The sequence below is a fragment of the Panulirus ornatus genome, chromosome 68, assembly GCF_036320965.1.
Source record: "Panulirus ornatus isolate Po-2019 chromosome 68, ASM3632096v1, whole genome shotgun sequence".
NCBI classification, from domain to species: Eukaryota; Metazoa; Arthropoda; class Malacostraca; order Decapoda; family Palinuridae; genus Panulirus; species Panulirus ornatus.
The window spans coordinates 19,815,327-19,839,627 of record NC_092291.1 but is presented as its reverse complement, the minus strand read 5'-3'; the positions used below and the strand labels follow the sequence as shown (position 1 = coordinate 19,839,627).

The 24,301-nt window shown below is 45.7% G+C and overlaps 1 protein-coding gene and 1 non-coding gene across 2 annotated transcripts in view; one reads left to right on the top strand and one right to left on the bottom strand.

The window, feature by feature from the left end:
• LOC139747260 (uncharacterized) overlaps positions 1-24,301 on the bottom strand; it is a 292,326-nt gene that overhangs the window by 215,725 nt on the left and 52,300 nt on the right. The gene's annotated exons all lie outside the window — the stretch shown is intronic.
• TRNAT-AGU (transfer RNA threonine (anticodon AGU)) lies at positions 21,737-21,809 on the top strand. Its single transcript has one exon. It is a non-coding gene; the product is annotated as a tRNA-Thr (tRNA).

Sequence of the window (24,301 nt, the reverse complement as noted above, 5' to 3'; positions counted from 1 at the left end):
TTCTCACGCAACAATACAACGAAGTTTTAGGGTCATAAAGAAAAAAAACTGGATAGAAACACTTTTGGAAGACTGTGTTGATATTGAGAGCATTTTTGCACCATAAAATCTTTTTCCTTGCACAACCGAACTCTACCACTTCCTGCCACGCTGCAACCAGTACCCTACTGGACTCCCCACACCAATCCATCCTCTAAGGAGGGTAGGGACGGGTGATTTGGTAGAGAGCGTGGCAGACCTGGTGGACGTGGCCTCCATGGGGCTTGGCTTGGCTGGAAGGATACGGCTTATCTGGTACGGCCGTGGCTCACCAAAGGAGGAACTTAACTCGTTAAAAGCGAGTTTTGACTCGGAGGCACGAATTTCCTTGGCTTGATGAGTATGATTTACCTCTTAGTGTGCAGATTACCCAGCAGCAGACGGATATGACATTTTCGGGGACGGGCATGACACCTGTGGGTTAACTCAGCGGCGGTACGGCCCGTAGGGTTGATGATTTACTGTGTAAGGGCGTGGTGAGAATGGTACGGGCTTGCCTCACCTGCCGGGCAGAGCGTGACTTATAAGGGCGTGGTCCACAAAGGCGGCTTAGCCTATCTAGTGGAAGGTTTACCCACCAATGAGAAGGCTTCAATCACCTTGTGGTCTGGGTGACCTGGTGATGGTGGTGGTGGTGGGAGGGTGTGATCTATCAAGAACGTTTCTCTTAGAAAGGGCGTGGCTTACCTGTTTCCGTAGTGGGAGTGTGGCTTATGGTGAGGGGGGCACTGGCTCTCCTAATGGGCAGTGGCTTACCTTCCTCGTGCAAGTGAAACCCTCAACAGAAACGTGACTTGGCCAAGGATATGGACTGTACAGAAAGCTCACCTTCCCCTAGTCAGACCCAGTGGAGGTGGTAGAGCTTTGCTTGCCGGTGACCTGGTGGCTCAGGGTGCAGTGTGCAGTGAAGGAATCGGGTACCACCTCGATGTTCTTAGATCTCACTGCTCTGCTCCGTGATGTGGGAGGTATTATGTATGAAAGGAGGAGGTTATCTAGCCTGATCATTGATGCCCAAACTCCGCAGGCCCAGAGTCTGGTGAGGATGACTTTATACAAGGACATCCTCCCCTCAAGATGGCATTCAAAGGACTGACTTCGAAGCTTTAGTTTTTCACACAGAAGACACTTATTAGATGATTGGTTCCCCAAAACAAGGTATATGTCAGGAAGAACGAGGCTCAGTGCTTCGGTCTTGTTTCGACCGCCTATCACCAAACGATGATTTTCCATAACCATTTGTCTCTCTCACCATAACGTACGTGCCATTTCCTGCACTACGAGCAGCAAGGTCTGTCTGTGACAGTCTTCTACGAAAACTTTCCCCAACTGTACGACTCCAGCACCGAAGTACTGACGACCCACCTGCACACCTCGATGTCTACTTCGAAGTATCCCGTGTCTTAGCTGATCTACGGGACGAGAGGAGCAGACGCCGGCTTTTTGGGTGTCTGAATGTACAAGGGGAGAGAAGCAGAAAGAGAAAGCTCTATTTAAGGTGTGAATTATAGCCATGAGACACAGTAATTTCAGCAGGGTGTGTGTGTGTAAGAGTGACTTTAGAGTGTGAAAGCTTTTTCTTATTTCTTCCTATTTGATCCCTAAGCTTTTGCATAATTGTCTCTCCCTGTCAGCCCCTTATCATCCTATCAGTCATCCGTTACGGCGAGAAAAACAAATCAGCATTACTCTTAACAGAGCTCATGATCCTGGTGTACGGAGGGTTCCCGTCGTGATCAACGCTGTCTCTCTGATGAACTACTTCTTGTCCAGTTCCCTGTTCTCCCCATGGTAACTGCCGTGGGCTCCTGTCGTCCATCATAATCCTAAAGTCGTGAACACATTCATAAATCAACATATTATTTTTTCCCCACGTCTTTCATCATCGACAATCACGTAATCATATTCCCTTTCCATTCATATTTAATTCCATCCCACCCTCTCCCCTCCCACCTGCCGAGATGGAATACACGAACGCTTTGGTCTTCGATCAAAAGATGCATTCTCTGAAAACACGATCTTTTCCCGTCCAGTCCATCACAACCCCAACCCATCACAACCCAAACCCATCACAACCCCAACCCATCACAGCCCCAACCCTTCTAAAACATACATACATTCACCTTACCCCGTCAACCGCTATAGATGCTCTCGAACCCACCACCTCGGCGCCTTTCTTTGGTCCTTCCTCGGTGGGAGGAGCGAGCGAGCGAGATTCCCTGCCGATGACACCTCCATCAGGAGATGGTCATTACTCGCTGCCACAGGCCGTCCTCGTAAAGGGCCGCTGCGAGCCCTCACCGTCACGAGTTTTATTAAGACGATTCACGGCCGTCGTTCAGCGGGCGTCTTAAACATTGCACTCTGAAGGTTTAATGGACACGATGGGTCGCTGGTGGCCAGTATATTATACCGAGGCGGCTCTCCTGCCCCCTGGGTTATGCCAGGTCTGATCCGGGCGCTGAGGGTGGTGGTGGTGGTGGTGGTACGGTTGGAGAAAGGACTGTGTGGTGTGTGGTGAGGAGCACTGGAGGATGACTGCTGAGGGTGGTGGTGTGGGGAGGACATGGTGGTGAAGACTGTGGGACGGAACTGAGGATGAAGCGGGCATGGTGTTGGAAGGGTAGGATGGATTAGGCAGAGTGTGTGGGGGGAGGAGTGGGGGGTATTCGAAGGCACAGTGGGGTGTGGACTGAGAGGTCTGGGGTCAGGACAAGTTCTGTTTTGGTATCCATACTCTAAAGAAGAAGATTCTGAGAGTGACAAGAAATATATTTGTGTGGCGCCACCCTTACCATCACCACCACAAGGTGGCTGTACAGGGAGGCTGAGATAGTGATGGTGAAGAGGGTGGGAGGAGGCAGCGGATACAGTAGTGGCAGTGATGGTTGGGGTGATGCTAGTGGTGGCTTGAGTAGTGGTGGTGAGTGGTGGCAGAGATAGTAATGACGAAGACGATGATGGAAAACAGCTGATGTAGTAGAGGCAAATGGTGACAGTGAGGGGCCGAAATGGTTCTGATGATGACGGCGATGTTGGATGGTGTTGCTGATGATGATGGTGGTGGTGGTGACGGTTGTGTGTGTGGCTGAGACGGTGGTGATGTTGCTTGCATCTCCGAGAGTCATGGGCGAACTAGTGAGGCTGTGTCGTGGGCCCGAGCGCTGCTAATTAAAACCTCAGGGACCGGCTTGAACACCGCCCAGGAAACACATTATGTGTGGGGCGTGTGGCCCAGGCAAGGCGGACGTTTAACCTGTACTCCTGCTACGTGGCCTCAACAATTACCTACGGTGCTGGTACGTTCCGTGGCTCACAGCACGACGCTGCAGTACACTCGCCAAAATAATGGAGGTTCCGATAGTCTGCTCCTGACAACTATGGCCTTCTATCGTACTATGTCCAGTGACTGCGGGGAAGAGAAGAAAACATCCACCCGAGGTTATGTGGAAAAAAAAAAATATCTTCACTCTTTATGTCAAATTAGAATTTAATATTAGTATATGAAGCTCTCACTCCATTCAACAAGGGGAAGTAATTCAGGACCCTCTTATGATAATTAATTACAACATAAAGACCATGGCAGAACCCACTACGTCTCTCTCTGGTGAAGAAAGAGCTTCACCTCGTTCAAGTTCACCTCAGCCCTGAAGACAAGATACGTTGATATTCCTTGTAATTGTTATTAAGCCGACGTTCGTAATGACCGTAGGAGACCGACAAGTTGGGGTCGTCAGGAACCGTGAGCCCTTCCTTGTCTCTCTACGTGCACCAGTTAGTTCTTCTGTAGGTCGCCGACGGTAACGTCCCTGCTATTGCCAGTGACTGAACTCAACCCATATCGAGAAGACTCCCCGGACATGCGTCCTTGTGTATGTGTGTGTGTGAGTGTGTTTTACTGTAATATGTTCTGATAATTGTTACTGTCACATAACAAAAGTTACCGTAAGAAAGCGGTGACACTTAGCAGGTAAACCCCTGAGCAAAAGTGGATGTCAGGTGGAGTGTGTGAGGATCGTCAATGCTGTCTTTTTCCAAGGCAGCGAACGACGAGGGGGAACAGACGCCAGATTGATTCTTGAACCACAAGACGCTCGCTGCCTCTGGCCTGCCTTCCTCTGAGCGGTAGAGGCCGTCGGGTGACCTCTCCCAGCCTGTACTCACCAAGCCTTTACGCACTGGGTCCTAAGTGAAGGCGAAACTGCATAGTTTCTTTTTGTATCTACTGGTAGAGTACAGGGAGGGGGAAGTTCTGTATCAGTGAGGCCTCAACTCCTATTTTCTTTACCATACAACTTTTCAAACTTCCGCGTACTTTTCCTTTATCATACAACTTTTCAAACTTCCGCGTATCCTCTGCCATTCCACTAATCAACAACTCTGACACTACAGAAGAACTTACGGACGTCTATTATGACATGTTTTCTTGCTCTAGCCTCTAGTGGTTCCCTCTTGGCATCTCTCAAAGAACTGTTCACTGTCGACATGGTCGGGACCATTCATACATCTGAAGGCTGTAATCAGGTCACTCCTTTAACTCCCTTCCGTGTTGGACAGATGTGTAGGCTCCAGCCTCTCCCTGGACCTCAGCTTCCTTATATGAAGTACTCCCTTTGTGTTGTCTTCCTCTGTACCTTCTCGGTCAGATAATTATGTCTCTTCGCGCGTCGTAGCCAGACCTTAGATACAAGCTCTAATAATTTTGGTCTGATGTAAGTTGTGGATGATTTACTGAACGTTTTCATATACATTTGTGTGTGTGTGTGTGTGTGTGTGTGTGTGTGTGTGTGTGTGTCTGTGTGTGATCCCCATTGTGTCCTGGGGAGATAGGTTTACACTCGTTTTGCCTTCGTTAACCTTGTATATGTGTGCTAGGTCTTTACCCCTACGTTTATACGCAAACACAACCCAGGGTAAACCAGTTACTCATTCACTGACCAACTCCTCGAGAAGAATGAGCACCTGCGTAGGGTATGGGCCAACTCCCGTGATCAAGATTCGAACCCATGCAGGTCTGTGCTGACTCATGATCAGTAACGCTATCTACTACACCACGGTGGCCAGGGCTCTTAACGCTTAAAAAAAATACTAAACTGCGTGTATGTGTGTGTGTGTGTGTGTGTGTGTGTGTGTGTGTGTGTGTCTGTGGAGGAGATGGTAAAACATTCTCGTAAGGGAAAATAACAAAGAATAAGACTCCAGAAAAATTCGGAAATCACTGACATTAGCCCAGTAATATATACGGACAAAATATACTCATATATTGCGAACTATATCACTTGAGAACTCCTTATGTAAACCTCTGAAAATAAATCCAGTATCTTATTTCAATTTGCAGCAGTTCCTCAGCTGATCTATCCACCGGGCAAGTCCGTCCTCCATCATGCAACTTTACGACACCATCCATCGCAGGGACCCGCATCCCCTCGCACGACGGAATGTCAGTCAGCTGGTGCACTCGCTCCCTCATCCTCCTCCTCCTCCTCCTCACGGTGGCCAAGACGCACTGGAACCCTCCTTCATCTCAGGACTTAACAACTACTGCATCGTTCTCTCTTTCGCTAGAGTTCAGGGGTCCAGCTGGGTAGTTAGCTGCCGCCTCCTCCACCCTCACCCCCACGAGGCGTTGAAGTCGTCCTCCCTTAACCCTATCCGGCCGACGATGGCTTCCGGCAGTACACACCTACCGCGTCCGTACCCGGAACTTATGGCCTTCCTGATGTATTGCCAAGTGCTTATCTCTGGTGTTTCTTGACGGGGATGACAATGCGCTTGTGAAGCAAAACTATCAATTCCATAGTTATCAGAGGCTTTTGTAAATCGTAAATAAGAAAACTATATATATATATATATATATATATATATATATATATATATATATATATATATATATATATATATATATATATATATATATATATATATATATATTTTCCTATGAGTCCACGGGGAGATGAGACACGATGAGTTCCCAAGTGCACTTTCGTGTAATAATCACATCATTAGGGGAGATACAAGAAAAAATATGTCAGTTTGTATATATATATACATATGTATATATATATATATATATATATATATATATATATATATATATATATATATATATATATATATATTATATATATATATATATATGCTTAAGACTGCACAAAGGCTCATGTATTGTTTCCAGACTGTAAGGTCGTCTACGTGATGACGTGTTATCAGCGGCAGCGATCCTGCACGGACTACAATTAAGTGATAGAAAACGGGGGAAGGATGGGATGAAGACAGATGACTATTATGAAAGCACTTGCTGGCCCCTGTGAGGCCGCGGACCAGCCATATGCTTGTTGTGTTTATCATGGCATCATGACTAACGACGTCATTGGACTGTTGCTCTTATCTCGTCGCTCCGCGCCGCCTCTTGTACTGGTATTGTTCGAGACGAACTGATAAGGCAAGCACTCTCTCCCCGAACGACACACGCCGAGCAACGTATCAGCTCCTTATCGCCGGGGTAAAGTGTTTGAAAGTATACATATTAGGAGGAGATGAGTCCCAGAGTCTGGTGGAGACAAGAGAGACAAAACAAAAAATAAAAGATAGAAAATGAAAAAATTAGCATCAATAGTAGATTTTTTTTCGATATTACTTTTCAAATTTTTCCATCCATGTGATTGCTTACGTTAAGCCTAGGTTTTTTTTTTTCTTTTTTCTTAAATGTAAATTCATATGATTGCTCATGTCAAATTAAAAATTCTTTTATCAATTTCTAATTCGTGTGATTCCTAAAGTTCAATTTTGAATTTCTTAGTTACACGTTGATTCATGTGATTGCTCACGTCAAATCTATAATTGTTTAGTTAAATGTTAATTCATGTGATTGCGTACGATAAATGAAAATTTTTTCTTTAAATGTTCACTGATATGCATGATAAATTCCGCCATGCCCTCATACATACATACATACATACATATACACACACACACACAAACACAACACACACACACACACATATATATATATATATATATATATATATATATATATATATATATATATATATATATATATATATATATATATATATATACAAAACTCAAGATCGTTACTAGGAAGATGATATGAGAAAGTTTCCATTTAGCTGTCACGATGAATCTTGGTCATCAGTCCAATCTCCAGTTTACGACATGTATGTCTTTTAAAAGTCAAGTTCAAATTTCACATTTTTTAGAGGTCGGAAGATGTATCTGTTTCACGTACAATAAGAATATCGTTTCTTTGAAATATCGTCATATATATATATATATATATATATATATATATATATATATATATATATATATATATATATATATATATATATATATACTTACTGTATATACCTCTCACATCTCTAAGATCTTACCCATCTGTGCCCGTGATTCTGTAAAACACCTGACCCATCTAATAGAATTCTGAGTGTCTAAAAATCATGACCACCCACGCCCTTGAAATGTTTTAAGATTTCATACATATATAAACCACCGATGAAACTTCTGTCTAAAACTCTACATATCATTACCTAAAACTCTGATTAACGTTTCATCCATCTATACCTTTGTCATGTGAAATCTGTACAGAAACCCCCTCAAGAATCTGTACATTCGGAGTTCAGATCTTGCCCACCTATATACCTCATGATCCCTCCACAAACCAGCAGTTCAGTACCACAAACATGGATGTTCGGAGCCACTTTACATCCTTGTCTTCGACTTGCTAAAACACCCTGCTTTGGAAGCACGAAAGCCGGATTTATCCATAATCTTTTTGACAGCTTAGATAAGAACATAGAAATTTTCTTTCAAGTTCATAGGAGATTAGTGACGCTTCCGCTTGTAACATTACGCAAAGATTTCCATGAAGCTTCGTAGGACACTAGTGACGCTTCCAGATACGCTGCAGATGTCAAATGACTTGCGCTTCTTGACTCTTCAGAGACATGTGATTGGTCAACTCGTGTAGAGTACTTGCATACGGGTCCGTGTCCTTGCCTTCCTATGCACATCAACGGGAGGGTTCAGTCTGTGGGATAACTACCTATATATGTACTGTCTTCAACCGTGATTGTTTCCGTCCATAGCAAGTCCAGGTTCTGGCCACGCGTTCGTTATGCTTTCACTGGTAGGTTCCTGAGATCGATGTCTCCCTCGCTCTTATGCTTTCACTGGTAGGTTCCTGAGATCGATGTCTCCCTCGCTCCTCGGCTGGCTTAGTGACCCGGTACGCGGAACGAGGTCACTTATCAGGGACCACGAGCTGGAGCGCCGGAAGAAATTCATTCTCGGGATCCTTACTTTCAACGGCGGTCGTTAGAAGCGAAGGGAAGGCCTCTGTAACTCATTTACCTCCGGCCTTCCCTTAGCATATTAATGCCTCGTTCTTGTTGTTCTATCGACCAAAATCACAACTAAGGACTATTTTAAGTTCGACCATTTAGCGGTGTTAACGACCTGGACATGGCCAAAGAACTAAAGGGGCGAATGTATAACACGCGGTGTTTTATAGTACGCTGGATCAAAACAGGTTTGACCCACGAGTTGTATCCCATATTTAAGGTTTATTGCCGGGTGTCCGTCCTTACACTGCCGACCGCAACCCGCCAGTTGTCCACATCCCGACCGCAGCCTACCGGTGTCGGCATAGGCCCGACTTCAGCCCTCTGTTGTCAGTACATGGCCGACTCCAGCCCTCTGGTGTCCGCACACGACCGACTCCAGCCCTCTGGTATCCGCACATGGCCGACTTCAGCCCTCTGGCGTCCGCACACGACCGACTTCAGCCCTCTGGCGTCCGCACACGACCGACTTCAGCCCTCTGGTGTCCGCACATAGCCGACTTCAGCCCTCTGGTGTCCGCACATAGCCGACTTCAGCCCTCTGGTGTCCTCACATGACCGACTTCAGCCCTCTGGTGTCCGCACACGACCGACTTCAGCCCTCTGGTGTCCGCACACAGCCGGCCGCAGTCCACCCACCACCACCACCACCAGGGGGGTATCTGTCCTCCGTCTCTTGTGCCTTTCTCTTTTGATAACCTCTCATCTTCTGAGACGCGACAGGTTTTAGGAATACCCAAAGGTGAAGCGAGTGTCCTAGTTGAGTAGATTTCGGTATGAATGTACCGAACATATGTCAGTATATACTGCACCTAACAAGGAGTAAGAGTTACGTGTCACAAGATGAGTGAGGTGGAGGTGCGTCAACTTGCGAACAAACGGTTACACACGGGAGTCGCAAATGATGAAGAGAATCATACGGGAAGATGAAGAGTATCAGCGGTGGCGCAGCCAACACGATCACCCAGCTGATTAGACGGAGGCAGCAGACCTTGGCTCCCGTTCACTTCACCGGTGACGAACTAGACTCACTGACGAGGAGGGCAGGGAAGTCTCATGCACAGGATAAAGACCCACGTTCGAAAAGAAATAACGAGGCTACACTGTAATACTACATAGGTGATCTGAATAGCACAGATCTGTCCAGTGTGGCTGATGGAACCTCCATCTGGAATTGTTCCCTCTGGAGGAGTCAGTGTTACTCACGGCTGTGATCAGAATTTGGACATTGAGATGCACTTTACCTTGGTAGGTGGATGAGATCAGGTGTGCCCTACGTTGCCTGTGTGACAGATTTCGGGGCGGCCGAATCATGAACTACACCACACCTGGCATAGATTCATGGCACCACTTGGTCACGCACGTATCCCTCATACTCTCATACAACTGCACGAGACAGCAGTAGGAGAGCAGATGTTGAGGGAGAGAACGGGTGGATCTCGAAAGGTAAGACGGAATAATGTATTACAAACATCGACTCACATGTCGGAGGCTACGCAGGCCCAGCGCCAACAACTCCTGGTCTGCACGGGAGCAGAGGAACACAGTAAGCAGTGAGGAGCCTCGCCGTATCACATCATCACACAACTCGACAGCCAAGAACATCAATTACGTTTACTTGATGAAAGCAATGAACCTGGACTAGCTGAGAAGAATGCTATCAGTATTTTTTTTTTCTTCTTTTCTTTTTTTTTTTTGTCTTTGGCCGCAACGTCTATTTGTTTGGTTAGGATTCATTTACTGCACAGAATCCTTGCAGAAATTCTTTATCAGCATATTTATTCTCATCTCAACAAACCAGTTTTATTTCTTAAAAACTATTTTCAACTCGTGCCTGCAAACTCTAATGGCGGTCGAGATCTGGGGAAGGCCAGGGTCTACATGTCCGGCCCCCGTATCACCCCGTCACATCTGTCATAATCCATTATCCTAATCATGATGTGCGTTCCACTCCGCAGTCCTGTACACTCCGACCAGCTCCTGGCGGCGCCGCAGGACGCCCTCTCCTCCTGCCTGTGGTGCGTGTGCATGCGTGTTGTTGGATGAAAGGGGCAAGCGATTCCTGGATGCTCATTACGTGGGGAATCATTACCATATACGTCAAAACGTCCTTCGCTGGGAGATATCTTTCTTCATGGAGGGAAATTCCACGTGCGTTTTTGTCGTCTCCCGAAGGCCACAGTTGGCCCAAAATCCATCGGCAGAGCCGGGTCTTCTGTTACCCATCCGTCTGCCCCCAACCCTCGATAATCGAGTGAGGGTACTTTCCCCTGAGGGAGTGGGTGAGGGTGGGTAGACACCTCCCCGGCTATTTCCTATAAGGAGAGGACAGAAGGGAGGACATCTCCCCACCTACACTTGAGCGGGTTACAGAAGACTCTTAGTAGATGAAAAGAGCCTAAACTTGACACCATCAGCTACTGTTGTCATCAAATGTTATCTGAGGTCTACAAGTCAACTTGGGTCAAGACCAGACGTGCCCTGGTGCTGAAATTCCTCTCTTTTTTCGTCCTCCTCATCCCTCACTTTTCCGTTAAGCCGACGACTGCCAGGCGAAGAGAACAGACCTCATCTATAGACTCAGTATAAACTACAAGAAAAAAGCTGCAGAAAAACCCAGCATTTGGTGATAACGAAGACAAACCTTACAGCTTAAAGTGAAACGAGTGGATGCATACATTCATTCATATACTGGAACACACACACACACACACACACACACACACACACACACACACACACACACACACACACACATATACATATTAACAGCCAAACACTTTCAGATCCAAATCTTTATCACCCTAACACAGTGTCGTCAGTGCAAGAGTTGGGCCTTAAACAGATAACTGACACAAGAGGAAGAATGTTGCATTCGCGACGCCTTAGGATGACAAGAAGGGAAAGTCAGACGGTACAGAACAAGAAATATGAGGAGGAAGAAAGTCACCAGATCATCTCTCAATTAACAAGTTTCCTTTAAAAAAAAAAAAAAGGCGTTTCCCCTTATTCTTTTTTCCACTTCAGCAAGCATCCACCTCACGCACGGCATGCCATCCTCTACGACGCTCTCCTGCGTCAGGAGCTAGTCAAAGCGGACCTAAAGAGCGACTCGGGACCAGTTGGATCAACAGCGTTGGGAGGAGAGCGGGAGGCCTGACAGGGGTGGCGAGCGGACGGACGGACCTTCAGCCGGGCCTGTGCCTCAAGTCCCCAGTGGTGTTCGGCAGCTCCCCCGTGACATCCAGTAGACCCTGGCAGATTTACACTCCTGGTTTACTTCACCGTTCGAAGGTCAATTGTCAGTACGTGAGGCCCATTACTTCATGCTTGGTAGAAACATGTAGTAAGGGTTCAAGATTATTCTTCGCCTGTTAGGATATAATGATGGAACACACACACACACACACACACACACACAAACACACCCTAAATATATATATATATATATATATATATATATATATATATATATATATATATATATATATATATATATATATATATATCAAATGTCTTTTCGTTTTTCTATTTACTCCTCTCAATCTACATCATATACTCACTTACATTTCCCTTTCGAAATTTCGGCTAATGTGACATATGTCAACCAATCTCTACTTTTACATCTGTAATTTCTCAGACCTAAAAACGAGTCAAATTCAGTAAAAAGCTACAACAGTAAAGTACAATTCTGTGCATCTGTCACGTACTTTCCCTCCAATTACTCATTCATCTTTGAACTAATATACACGTAGAGTGCTACCCTGCTTCCTTACAATCAATGGAAACTAAGAGATAAGAAACGCTGCAGAGAGAGAGAGAGAGAGAGAGAGAGAGAGAGAGAGAGAGAGAGATCATCCCTGTATGGAACCAACACCTAATGTTGGCTTCTGACACCAGAACATGACAGTTCAGGGCCAGATGATCTTCGGCGGTGTTGACTAACATGCACTGGAGATTATGACCTTCCTCACAGTGACCTGTCACGAGGATCTTCGCGGCCACACACTCTGGGTCAGAGGACAGCGTGAGTGTAGCCCGTGATCTGAGGGTATACCCGAGGGAATAGATGAGGGTGGTGACGTGCCATCCTCCCCTCACCAAGACTATGACAGCAGGGACAGAACAAGGTATAGAACAGGGCTATCAGGAGCACCGAGAGCTCTGTGTGAGAACTGGAGAGGCGGTCGGTGTGAGAGCTGCAAGGATGTGTACGTGTGTCTAGGAGACACGGGTGTGGTGCAGCAAGCGGCAGGCAGGAGCTGAGGATGAGCACATGCAGGTGTAAAACATTCGCCCGGGCGCTGCTGATGAGAGGGACGTGCACGCGCGCCGTCCAGCGGGAAGCTGCAGGTGTTAGTGAAGGTGGTCGTATATGTCCGGGATGGGGAGAGGGATGCGTGCCGGCTGTGGCCCGGCCTGTGTTAAGTGGGGAGGACGGGCCTGCCGTCCGACACACACACACAATGAACAGACAAGGAGACTGCAACAATTAAACTGATATGCACAAATTAATGAAGCATTGTAAAACAGGCCGACCGTCAGGGACGAAGGTCATTGTGGCATGTTTTGGGCCGTCTCTCTGATGAGGGCATTCTTCCTGTCTGTCTCCCTTAATGGGACGCTCCAAAACCACGGCTGCCAAGCCCGGCTGTCTTCCAGCCTGTTTATTTTCTGTTTAGGATTTTGGGTAAGGCTTTATGATTATATTTTCTGGTGATGTGAAAGCATGAAAGTGGTTCTTTACTGTGTGTGTGTGTGTGTGTGTGTGTGTGTGTGTGTGTATGTTGTGATTACTATCTGTGTGTAACGGGGATGGAGTTCTACACTCCTGTTGTCCCGTCTCTTAACCTTGTCTACACACACACACACACACACACACACACACACACACACACACACACAGATATATATATATATATATATATATATATATATATATATATATATATATATATATATATATATATATATGTATATATATATACGTACCTTGTCTGCACTCCTATTTATGCATACACACACACATACATACATACACACACACACACACACACACACACACACACACACACACACACACACACACATCCCAGTCCAAGGCAGGTACCGATTTATCGACCATCCCCACCAGGAGAGGATGAACACCTGGTTTGGGTGCAGGCCGAGTGCCACGCCAAGGATTCGAACCCATGCGGATCCGCGATAGACTGGCCCTTGCTGACTCATGGTCATTAACGCCAATCACTCTGTATGTAGTTACCTATTTGTAATTACTTATTTGTACTGTACGGGGGAGGGAGTCTTAAACTCAGTAGTTCCTTACATATTTTAAAAATTTCTTGCTTGTCATGTTATGTCCTCTGGTTGTTCTATCCCAAAATTTCGCAATGAAATGTTCTCTGTCCACGTCCTCGATCCGTTTTAGAAACTTAAATACTGTGACCAAGTCACCTTCCAATTTTCTATCTTTCATGGTGGGCAACTTTAAGGCCTCCAGCCTTTCCCTGTCACTCAGCTCTCTTAATTTTGGTACCATCTATGTCACCCTCCTTTGGACTTTCTCTGTTAACTCTTTGTGCTTCTTCAGGTGCGACGCCAAACCATAGAAGCACATTCAAAGTTTTGGACCTGTGTAGGATGAGCAGCTTGCTAAATACTTCGTCATCCATGAACGTGGACGCAATTCTAATTGAAATTTAAATAATTGCTGACAGACAGTTGGTCTCTTAACTATTCTTCTAATGCTAGATTCTTTCACACACACACACACACACACACATATTAGTGCAGCTTATTTCCTGCCATATCATATTCATATCGAGGCCTTCACTGACTGTGACCCATCCTCATTACTTTACATTTACACAGGTTGAACTTCATCAACAACGTACCACACTAACTTCGGCGACTGTAAAAGACCTCTTGTAAACTTGATGCAATCCTTCACGCTTTTCACTGCCCAAATGACCTTTGCATCAACTGCAAACATACTCAGATAGGCGTTCATCCCTTCTGGCAAGTCATTCACATAAATCATGAACGGTTTCAGAACAGAACCTCCCCTTGCGGCACTTCGTTGGTGACCTAAACCCATTTTGAGAAGGCTTCTCTGTCATGCGCCCTTTGTACTCTTCCACTAGGATAAATTTTCCATCCATCGTATGACACTTCCCTTTATTCCTACCTGGTAATCAGCCTCCCATGCGATACAGCTCTAGTGTTTTGCGGCAGTCCGGACACAAACAATCCACCTAGCCTTCCCTCTTACCCAGTACTGAGCTCCCTCTCTCGTGGAAATATAAAGAGGTTCGTCGCGCATGACCTTCTTTCCATTAAACCACGTTTTCTCTCACTAAGGTAATTTCCCCTCCGCGGGAGGAGTGTTTGTGTGTGTGTGTGTGTGTGTGTGTGTGTGTGTGTGTGTGTGTGTGTGTGTGTGTGTGTGTGTGTCCGAGTACGTGACCACACTTCAAGGACAACTCAGGGGAATGCCCTTCAGCACACTCACAGTATCCTGTTAGATATGCTCACTCCTCTCTTGACAGGCATGCTGTAGCTCTAACCTCGTTAACTCGAGAACATATGAAACTTATAAAACTTTTATACTTTCGTAAATGGACGGAGCTCTCTACCATGCTAACAAGGCATGATGGCTCTCCTCGTACACAAGGTTCACTGGAAATTCCCTGTCGACTCAAACATTCTGAACATCTGCTATATTACTATGTGTTCCATGTTCTTGTAGCCAACCAAGTCCCATTCAAAAATAGATATCTGTGGCATTCTGTGACTCGCAAGAAATTCAATCACATTCATTTATGTGGTTAATAAGGCCAGTGATGTAACAAGTTCTAAAAATTTGATAACGAGGTGATAATCAAAAGGCCAGTGATGTAACACATTCTAAAAAATTGATAACGAGGTGATGATCAAAACACCAGTGATGTAACGCATTCTAAAAAATTGATAACGAGGTGATGATCAAATAAACAAGGGGGGCGGGGGGGGGGAGACCACTAAGCAATTACCTCTGATTCTCAGACACACCAGGAAAATATGCATCATCAGGTTGTTACAACTTTCGAAAAAGCATAACCTACGTAGGAGGAATAATGACCTGAAGTGGAGGAGTGAGTGGAACCATGTCACACTGATATTTCCTGCTCTGCTTAACCGAGTACTCAACTGATGAACCTCCATTAAGAATCCCAAGAATTAAGAGGGAGAAGAAAGTGACTATTTACTGGGGTGTTAAAAACCATAGGACACCTACTGATTAGATACTGCATTTCATTTTTCACTAGGCAGATTCCCTCTTTTAATGAAAGCCTTATATTTTTACTGATTATAATCAATGGAAAAAAAAGTCTCAGCACAAAATATTTCGTCAGTACAATAAGAAAGCCAATGAAAAGATACCGTAAGTATTGCCCACTATAAAGACATCAGCGTCTGCAAGTAATGGGAATCTATCTTACAATATCGTATTACAGACATCCATATATATATATCCCGAGTTGGTTCAATCTGGAGACTATACGATGTGCCTTACAGCTAGCCAGCAAGGTGCAATAGTGGACTAACTCCTAAAAGAGCTATTCCGAACTCATGTTAGACATTATGCGTATCATATCTTCACGTCGGAGAAGCATCACACACGAAAACATAGACGAAGGCAAGTCACCAATCATATGGTGCACAAACAAATGCAAACCTCGGCCCAACAAAGGAGGGTTCTGATACCTTCTGCTGTGACGAAGGCGATTCAGATCCCCCCCATCTGTAGACCCACTGGAGCTAATCCCATCGTGACAAAATTCATAGAGATGAGACCACCATGTGTTATGCCTGTCCGGCTCTGACAACCAGACAGGGGAACTTCTTCCCATGTCCTCCTCCGATAAGAGAAACATTCTGGGCAAAAACCAGTCCACGAGAACCCCGAGTACGGTGTCTCCTCCCTGATTGGCTATTCACCAGTGCGATGAAGCCATTCTGCTAAAGATCTCAATAACAAGAAGTGATGTCAGTCACCAACTAAAGACGATCTTTTGCAAGTGCCTCTCTCTGCCAATCAAGAATTTCTCTCGGCCACGAGTATCAATGACATTCTTACTGTCAATTTATTATCCTTTACTTAGATCCACGAACACCTAGAGACGTGTATATATATATATATATATATATATATATATATATATATATACATCTTTTTTTTTTTCTTTCGCACTATTCGCCATTTCCCGCGTTAGCGAGGGAGCGTTAAGAACAGAAGACTGAGCCTTTGAGGGAATATCCTCACTTGGCTCCCTTCTCTGTTCCTTCTTTTGGAAAATTAAAAAACGAGAGGGGAGGATATATATATATATATATATATATATATATATATATATATATATATATATATATATATATATATATATATATATGCAGGACCTAAGTTATCAGACGCCACGATAAGTTGCTGGGAAAGAGGAATTTCAAGACGTATTTCAGCCAATATGCCATATTTACGACTGAATGAGAGAAAAAGAAAAATAGTAATTGAAGAAGAATATTGTACGTTCCAGCTGTTAAAAATGGCTATAAGAGATGAAGCGCTTTGTTCCTTTTGAACAATCATCTCCCCAACCCCCATACTGCATCTCTGCATTAGTGACATGAGATAAAACGTAGTGAATGGTAATGGGGCTTCACCCTGCCAGATCTGAGGACTGGTGTAAGTAATGTACGACAGTATCGACTCACGCCACTCGCCGTGATGAGATCCTAAGAATATGATAATAATTTGCGTTTCCAGTCCCATTAAGAGATGATGGGGGTAGAGAGGGTCAAGGAGGGTTCGTCGAAGCCCGAGGTGTGGGGACGTGGTGAGGTGAGGGAGGATGACAGCGGTGGTTGGATGGCATGGCTCTGGTGAGGGGGGGAGATAGCAGTGGTGAGTGGTGGTGTGGCGTACGTGTAAGAAATTTTGCGAGGGTGAGGTTGTAGAGTGTCGGTGCGGTGAGGGTGTGCTGCTGGTGTGGTGAGGATGCAGCTAGAGGAAGGCTGTTCATACAGATAACAAGAAAAACGGAGCAAAACCATAAACAAAGAAACTTTCCATGTAATATAACATCTCTCGAAAGAGAGAGAGAACACTCGACGTCAAAAAAAAGATTATCGTGGAAAGTTTTGTGTGTGTGTGTGTGTGTGTGTGTGTGTGTGTGTGTGTGTGTCGGCGTATACCATCTGCAGACACCGTAGGATGACACCAAGAATCATAATGTACCCATCAACCCTGAGGAGACGACCCTCTCCGAGGTACATTACATGACAGTTTTGTGTGTGTGTGTGTGTGTGTGTGTGTGTGTGTGTGTGTGTCTGTGTGCGTGAAGGCAGACTCCCTCCCTGGAATCACTTGTCATTTGCGTAAATGAGACACGTTTTGTATGACACTGGGATGATGATCCAGAGAATGGCTCTTGAGCGTCTTTCATTAACAAGATGTATGAAAGGGAAGGACCCACACAGGTACTGGAGCTTGGGTGATCAAGCCACTTGTACATCACCGAACTGCAATCAGTTCATTAATTCACGTGATGCTTGATAGTGAACGCGTTCGAGTAAGTAATCATATCCTTTAACGGCGACTGAGGTACTTGGGACTTTGATCAAGAATACGCCGGATATTCGAGAGCACGGATAATGACAATGTGGATAATCGAGGTCAGATCTTATGGTAGATTAAGCCATAACACACACACACACACACACACACACACACACAAACACACACACACACACACCAACAACAACAACGAGAGGGAAGGAGTGGAAGTGTTTCCACCCCCTGAACCTGGAAATAGAGTTCATGGGTTACGTCTCTCACCAGTGATCACACCGTCCCGATAACGTCGGAGATCCGAGGGGGGAATGGGTGGGTGAAGCGGGACTCCCTCACACTTGTACTTCAAGGGCCTCGCCTTTTTGATCGATCACCCAGATGTCTGAGAAGGCAAGGGTGGTGGTGTACACACACACACACACACACAGCTCTGGGATGTTCTGGGTTGCATGTTGTCTGCGACTCTGGGACGCTCTCTCTCTTCTCTCTCTCTCTCTCTCTCTCTCTCTCTCTCTCTCTCTCTCTCTCTCTCTCTCTCTCTCTCTCTCAGATGTTGACGCTTCATGAACACCATCTGCCACCCACTACTATTACTACAATAACCACTGCTACCATTGCTACTACTACTACAAAAAAAAAAAAAAAAAACGAAAAGAAAGTAAGAAAGAGAGAGAGAGAAGAACAAGAGTTTCCCCGGCAACAGCCACCAGCACCAACCATCCTAGCAACAGCAGAAGGCGTGACTGCCGTGATCCACACTCACAGCCTCGTGCTCTCATTTGCATAAGCCTGGCTCCTCGCGCTACTCATCCCTTGAAGATCCTTGAAACGATTCTTATCTAAGTCTCTATACAGGGCATTCCAAATGTAACTCCTAATCATATGAGGAAGGGTCACTGTCTTTCCTTTCTTTTTTATTAGTTAGTGCTTTCTCCCAGTGTTCTCTTGCCGGGGTCTTTGTGATGTTATGATAATTTTGTAACCTGGTTTCCTGTATGATGGTCGTGATGAAATGCACTCATGATGCATCATCCCTCATTTTCTTGTCTTTTCCTCATAACGTTTTTCTTCCTCTTTTTTCCCTCCTTCTCTCATATCCCTCCGTGAAGCGTCAGTTGAAAATGTATGGGTATACATGGGACTGATCCGTCCTTGTAACGAGGAGTACTGCTCACACATCTGGGGTGGTCCTAGCTCTGCATCCGTACTTGACACAGATGAATTGAAAGCGGTCCGACTGATCAACTCTCTACCAGGTTAACTTCAAAACTTGACCCTCTTGCTCTAAGCCGCTATGTTGGATCTCTTTCCCTCTTTTGTAGGTATTCCTTCGGTTTTTGCTCTCGGGAGCTGACTGCTTGTATGCCCCCTACCAGTAGCTAGACCACGCAATACTCGGCAAGCTGCTGCGTCACATGATTACTGTGTGGCCGTTGGCAATTCAACTGTGGGCCGTTTTGATAACTGTTACACCTCGAAGCTTTGGAACTCTCTACCTTTTCATGTCTTTCCCAGTAACTATGACCTGACACATTTCAAAAGACTGGTTTTTTCACTTCCTCCAAAATTCGTCAATACTTTCCCTTCTCTCTTCTTTCTCCCTTTCATTAACCTCTCTATATTTCAATCGAGGCTCGGCCATGTGTTGCCTTTCGTCCATGACTAATGCCTATAACATGGAAAAAAAATCAAGATGTAAAATGGGACGCCAGCAATCTTCATCGTCAGCAGAGGAGAGAGTATTTCCCATCTTAACATCGCTTTTTTTTTCCTATATGGGTAATCCATAAGACTGGAACCACCTAAGCTTTACCTTCCGTTCACACATCTCAACATTCCTCCTCCGCCACACCGTTGACACCATTTAATGACTTACATGTCGGCTAAAACTTCCACCAGAATTAGGGAACTAAATCTTCCACCAGACTTAGGGAATTACATACCTGTTTATCGCACGTATATTCAGCTCAAAACAACCAAAGTTTGTGAACCGGCCTAAGTCAGGTATGTCAACAAAGTGTCGTGTGAAAAGGCAAATCAATAATACACGTGGACGGTTGTAGCTTCGTCGATTAAGAGACAGTAATGGCTCAGCCTTTCCCTAGGACCTTCCTAAGATGAAGAAGGTGACCAAAGAAAACTATGTACGATCTGCTTCATTCCAGGAACACAGAACATGTAAAGCAGGTATATGGAAGCGCTATCAATACTTGAAAGGCTTCGTTTAGCTCCGTGATGTGCCAGGATGATTAGAGAGAGAGAGAGAGAGAGAGAGAGAGAGAGAGAGAGAGAGAGAGAGAGAGAGAGAGAGAGATCCCAAACTTAATCTAAAACCAGCCACCGTTGATGTCAAGCCTTACACACCAACAAAGACACACACACACACACACACACACACACACACAAAAGCCTCTCATTTAAATAGCACCCGTCCAGCGCTGGCAGGGAGAGAGGGAGGGACACAGCAGCAGCAGCTGAGGTACACGAGGCATCATATCTGACCCGGGGGGTTGTAGCCATACGCGCCTGTGTCGCGGGTCCTGAATGACCAGCGTCTTCAGGACCCACGTCTTGCAGTCGTTTATCACAGTACAGCAATTTCATTAACACTGTCTAACTCGATCTGTTCTCTAACTATAACGTCTTACAAACATCCCTGGCTATGCAAATTTCATACCCGCAACGATCCATAACGCAAGAATGTTTGTAATGAAATCACTGAAAGCACTTCCTCAAATACGTATACAACAACGTCTTCTGGTGTAATGGGTTCAGGCATGTGTGTGTGTGTGTGTGTGTGTGTGTGTGTGTGTGTGTGTGTGTGTGTGTGTGTGTGTGTGTGTGCGTGTGTGTGCGTGTGTGTGCCAGATTAAAACATTTACAAAAAAAAAAATCTTCGTAAAACCCAAACTTAATTTAGAATTTCCACCAATATATGATCACGACGAGAGAGAGAGAGAGAGAGAGAGAGAGAGAGAGAGAGAGAGAGAGAGAGAGAGAGAGAGAGAGAGAGAGACCAAAAGGTGAGAATACCAATGTGTCAGGTGCTTACAGATAACCTGCACCGGAGTATAATAGCGGGGCCTCGCTCGTTGCGCGCCACACACACACACACACACACACACCCACGAGGGGCCTTCATCACTCATCACGCGCGTGAGTGAACCACTATTGCTCCAGTCACAGGACTTTAGCCGGTAATGAGATAAACCGCCCCAGCGCAGATTTCATTGTATTCTCAAAATGCTGATAAGAAAACACCTCGAGCTTTGGCTATTTCTTCTTTTTTTTTTCTTCTTTTAATTGTTGTAGTAAATTCTGTTCTGTTTATGAGAGGGTACGTTTGTGTGTGTGTGTGTGTGTGTGTGTGTGTGTGTGTGTGTGTGTGTGTGTGTGTGTGTGCGTGTGTGTGTGAGTGTTAATTCTATCCCATGTTTGTTTGTTTTTTGTTTTATCGTTTTGGTTTGTTTTTTGGCCCGGGTGGTTCAGCAGGAATAGGGCGAGGGTTCTAAACCCGAGGTCTTGTGCTCGGACCCTACACCTGGCAAACGCTCCCCTGGTGGAGTATCGAGTGTGTTCCAGTCCTCCTGGAGGATAAGGAACCAATACCGGATCTTAACTTGTTCTTCGAAGTGCACAGAAGGTCGTCTGTCTGTCCGTCTGGGTGGTGCCGGGCCGCGGTCAATGCCCACATGAGCCAGCGTCCCTCGCCAGACAGTGCGCAGCCTTCATAGCTCAGTGGCTAGAGCGCTGGTCTAGTAAACCAGAGGCCGGGAGTTCGATCCTCCCTGAAGGCAACGTCGTTCGTGTCTTTATACTAGGCACAGGACGCCAAAGAGGCGAAGGTTTTCTACATAACACAAGAAAAGGCGATCAAAAATGCACAAATATATAATTATACACACACACACACACACACACACACACATATATATATATATATATATATATATATATATATATATATATATATATATATATATATATATATATATATATATATTTACATGCCACATATACAAGGTTAAGAGACTTGGCAACACGAGTGTAAAACTCTCTCCGTTAACACCCAAGTCATCATCATAAACGTACGTACACGTACACCCTCACACACCAAATGAACGTTGAGGCAGCACCGTGTGAGCACCTGGGGTGCGACTCGTGACGTCCTTCCCCTCCTCCTCTTCCTGCCCCCCGCGTCAGGTGTCAAGCGTATCAAAACAATGGACATCTGAACTCAATAATTCCATTCACTTCCCGACGCTCCTTCTCCCATCTCCCCTTCATTCACGTGACCTGAGAAATGTTCAGGGTACTTGGCTTCATGGCACATCAGCTGACTTTGTTGAGAACGGGAGAGAGGACTTAGTCAGCCACGGTATCGGGTCCTCCTGACGTCAGCGGGTCTTCGTGTAATCAATACGTTGGCAACTGACATTCTTCTATGAATCCACACACACTAGGAGCGGTTGGCAGAGGGGAAAGAAATACTCATTCTCCTTCACTCACCACCCGCCCAGACTTTACCTTTAGCAAGACATCACCGCAAATCTACTATAGATGAGACAATACATTCTCTTATACAATGGAAGTTTGGTAATACCTTTTCTCCGAGCGTCGAACCTTTACTCAAAGTCATTCAATGGTTTTCATTACGATGGAAGTCAAGAAACACCTCCCCTTCCAAAGTCTGAACTTTCTTGTCCCTCTCCTTCATGGCTGGAAATCTACGCCTCCTCCTCCTCCTCCTCCTCCTCCACTGATACAGGCGTCTCTGCCACTGACGTCAACACACAGACACACACACACACACACACTACCGTGTTTCTCCCCCAGTTCATTATACTCCAGACGAGTCTAATACCATTTCTCATCTGGATTTATCTCCACGTTTTACGACCCTTCCCGTAACCTCGCATCATAAGGTCCTATTAAGCCTGATGTTACTAGCCCCACCATCTGGCAGTCGCAGCTGTTGCGATACCACCAACTGTGCGACTTCGCTATGACAGGTGGTGGAGAAATCAGCCGTTCGGAAACCTCACACTAGCAGATGGTGCGTAAGGTCTTTACGCAACACGCTGCACCACCTGGCTGCGGGTAGATGGTGCAGACGTTTAAAAAATCTCGGTAATCTTACCTCCTCGCTGAGGCAGATGGTGCACAAGATAGCGCGTTGACGGGGTTTCACCACCTGAGTGCGGCAGCTGGAGTTGATGTTATCCGACTGGCGTGAACACGCACTCAGGACCTGACCGATCAATTCCCTGTGGAGCTGTGTTTCTCACCAACCTCATCACTCAGCTGGTGATGCAGAACTCAGCACACCAACCCCGCCAACCCACCTGCATGTGACAGATGATGCCGAAAGTGAGTACTCGACCACCAACACCATCTGAATGGGACAGATGGCGTTGAGATCCAACAGTGCGCGACCCACACACACACACACACACACACACACACACACACACACACACACACACACACACCTAAGCGGCAGATGGTGCAGGGGGGTGGTGTGAGAAGACTACACCACCCACAACCATCTTGGTGTGGCAGGTGGTTGATGTCGTCAAGACAGGGGAAGAACAGTCGGCCGCCACCACCGTCACCACAGTGGATGGGGAATGGGGATGGGACGTGGCTGACGCGCTGGTGAAAGTCCACAGGTTCCTTCCGACCGACCGGGAGAGCCACACAGTATAAACACTGTACCTTCGATGACAAAGTGCGGTCATTACTTAGGCCGGCCCGGAGCATGGACGGCTGCAGCCCCTGATGCGAGAGGTGGGATCAAGAGTTCCCCTGGGACGTGAACCGCTCTGAGGGAGGGAGGGAAGGGAAGGGAAGGAGAGGGAGGTGAGGTGAGGGAGGGAGGAGGGAGAGCGATCTTCATAAAACAATTGCTTGTGAATTAATATGCAAAGCCGATGCACAGGTCTCAGGCAGCCATTTCATGCACTAATTGCATGCTTATAACCTTCATTAAAGAAGCTGCGAACGTTAGATGAATATATGCAAATGACGGGCTTTCACTCGCTGCTGAGATGAGCTCACATCAAGTGCTTTATGACCGGCTGGGGAAGGGGATACACTACCATTGTACACAGCAACAAATATCTTTGTAGTGTATTTGACTTTGCTGTAAAAGATATCTTTATTGCCTTATCTCAGGTGGTGCAGATATATATATATATGTATATATATATATATATATATATATATATATATATATATATATATATATATATATATATATATATATATTCCAAAAGTTTGTATGACT